This window comes from Microtus ochrogaster, chromosome 18 (assembly GCF_000317375.1).
Source record: "Microtus ochrogaster isolate Prairie Vole_2 chromosome 18, MicOch1.0, whole genome shotgun sequence".
Classification (NCBI taxonomy): Eukaryota; Metazoa; Chordata; class Mammalia; order Rodentia; family Cricetidae; genus Microtus; species Microtus ochrogaster.
In genome coordinates, this window is record NC_022020.1 from 24203493 (window position 1) to 24206525 (window position 3033).

Genomic DNA, 3033 nt, shown 5'->3' on the forward strand with positions numbered 1-3033 from the left:
TTGTAGACCAGGCTGGCCTCGAACTCACAGAGATCCACCTGCCTCTGCCTCCCGAGTGCTGGGATTAAAGGCGTGCGCCACCACCGCCCGGCTGTGGGGGGCTGTTTTTAACTGAGGGTGGATCCTAGGACTTCATATATACTGCTGGTCATACCCTCAGTTCTTTTTTAAAACAGAACAAAACAAAAAAGCAAAATGAGATAGCGCTTATTAAGTTGCCCAGGCTAGCCTTGAACTCACTCTGTAGCCACGGTAGGTCCTGAATTTGTGATCCTCGTGCTTTAGCTTCCCAGAGATTACAGAGTGGGATTATAGGCCTGTCCTACCAGCTGTGGCTCTCACAGAGTCTTCACTTGTGCCTGGACAGAGCCACAGATCTGAACAAGCCTCATGTGGATGGGAACAAAAGCTCAAACACCATTCTTGGTGAAATCTTTCATCTTTTTGCATTGCATCTTAATGCTACAAAGTAGAATACGATACATGTGCATGCACAAGCATGTGTGTGTGTACACCTGTGTTTGTGTGTTTATGTGTGCACATGTATATGTACGTGGTGTCATATGAGTTCTTATGTGTGTGAGGGTCTGAGGAATGCAAAATGAAGATTTTCGTGTAGTTCCTGCAGAAAGCAATAAATCCAAACCATTCCTGTGCCCATCATCACAGAGGGGCTGGTAAGGACACATTACTGTGGCTTTCACTGAATTTAGATCCACATAGATTCTTGCTCCTAAATTTTTTCCTGGGGTAGGTCTTGCTGGGAAACATCTTTAAGTCCAGCACTCAGAAGCAGAGGCAAGAGAATCTCTGAGTTTGAGGCCAGCCTGGACTATATACCAAATGTTTTCCCTATTTCTTTTTCTTCCTTTCTTTCTTTTCAAATTCCCTTTATTTATTTTTTGTGTGTGCATACCCTCATGCATGAACCATATCATGTATGTGGTAGTCAGAGAGCAACTTGTGGGAATCAGTTCTCTCTCTCCACTTCTGGGTCCTGGACTGACCTCAGGTCAGGCTTGCTGTCAAGAGCCTTTACCCACTAACCCACCTCACCAACCTGATTTTTTTCCTAAGACAGAGTCTTACTACTATGAAGCTCAGTCTGACCTTAAACTCAAAATCTTCCTCTCTCTGCCACCCTAGTGCTGGGATCACAGGCCTTCCTATACCACCACACACAGATCTTTCCTGATTTTTAGAAGATAAAACCCAATTTAAACAGCCCAGTCTGCATAGTGAGACCCTGTCTCAAAAAACCCCAAACAAACAAAATTAATTAATTTAACAATGAAGTATTTAACTTCCCCTCATTTGGGGGGTAGCCAGCTTTGCCCTGTAGAAACGAAGGGCAGAGGCGAAGTCCCTGAGGGGAAGGATAAGACACCAGCACCAAACCGTTCCTCACGCTCCTCCTCAGCGCCCTGCTTTGTAGTAGGAGAATCTTCTCTGGCATGTGTGGAGCTCCTGTCCTGAAGTCAGGACTGTGCCTGCAGCCCAGGACACAGAATTAGTAAGATAGTCTGCTTCTGGGGCCAGCAGTCCGGAGAGGGAACCAGCATGCACCTATGGACCACTAATGCTGTTGATCAGTACCGTGCTAGCAGGAAGAGCAATGTGCTTTAAACACAGGAAGGGTGGGTTAACTCGGTGGGAGGCAGGAGTACGGATGGGTCAGCAAGGGCTTAGAAGCACTGTGACCAAAGGACTAATTTTATCAGTATACACTTAAAGACATCTAGAAATAAAGCTTAAAAGATGAGTTATAGTTTGAAGAATAATCGACCAGAGCCCAGTTTGCAAAGCCAAGATGCAGTTACTGTGTGTGTGTGTGTGTGTGTGTGTTTCTAAATTGTGCATGGGGGCAGTTTGATTGGAATTTAAAATGAAACTACTGTCTGAGACAGGGCTACTGCCAGGAAGCCCCGTAAAACCTGGAGCTGTAAGCCAAGCGGGAGACACTGTCTCTTGTGAGCAGAAGAAAAGAAAGCTCTTTCACATCCACACTACTGAAAAGCCAGACAGGAGTCACTCTTCTTCTGTGCACCCACAAGCAACAAGACACCAGATTCCAGGCTAACAACTTCTTTTGTTGTTACTGGATTTTGTTTTGTTTTGCTTTTTTGAGATAGGGTCTCGCTGTGTAGTTCTGGCTGTCCTAAAATTCTGTAGACCAGGCTAGTCTCTAACTCCTAGAATCGCCTGCCTCTGCCTCCCGAATGCTGGGATCACGGTATGTGCCACCACTGCTTGGCTCAAGCCAGCAACTAAACTTCTGGTATCACTCAAAAAGGGAGGCTGGCTCAATCAAATTTCTTACTAGGGAATGTGTGATTTAGGGAACTGTGAAGGAAACCAGATAGCACTGAGAACTTTATGAAGAAGCTCGGGATGCAAAATGGGTCCAGTGACTGGTGAGGCTGGGGACCTTACGACATCAACAAGAGCAACAGTTAGGATGCCCCAAGTCCCACAGGTGCCCTCTGACTGTCACACACATGTTGTACATTTGTACACAGCCTTTCTTCTTCTTCTTTTTTAATGTGCATTGGTGTTTTGCCTGGATGTATATCTATGAGAGGGTGTTAGATCATGGAGTTGCAGGCAGTTGTGATCTGCCATGTGAGTACTGGGAATTGAATGTGGGTCCTCTGGAAGAGCAGGAGGTGCTCTTAACCTCTGAGCCATCTCTTTAGACTCTTGTACATGTTCTTGCACAGATAAAAGTAATTTTTTGAAAAAAGAAAAAAAAAAAGGCAGGTAGTAAGACAGAAGAGCTAGTGCATACCTATAATCTAAGTCCCCAGGAGGATCAAAAATCCAGGGCTGCATAACAGCAGATTAGAGGCAGAAACAGGCAGATTTCTGAGACCAGCCCCAACTACACAGTGAGTAGTCACAAGTCAGGGATGGGCGGTGGTGGCTCACGTCTTTAATCCTAGCACTTGGGAGGTAGAGGCAGGCGGATCTCTGTGAGTTCAAGGCCAGACTGGTCTACAGAGTGAGTTCCAGACTGCCAGGACTGTTTTACAG

The 3033-nt window shown here is 45.8% G+C and overlaps 1 protein-coding gene across 2 annotated transcripts in view; it reads right to left on the bottom strand.

The window, feature by feature from the left end:
* The window catches only part of Dnajc18 (DnaJ heat shock protein family (Hsp40) member C18), a 32267-nt gene that overhangs the window by 3893 nt on the left and 25341 nt on the right, over nucleotides 1-3033 (bottom strand). The window lies entirely within an intron of this gene.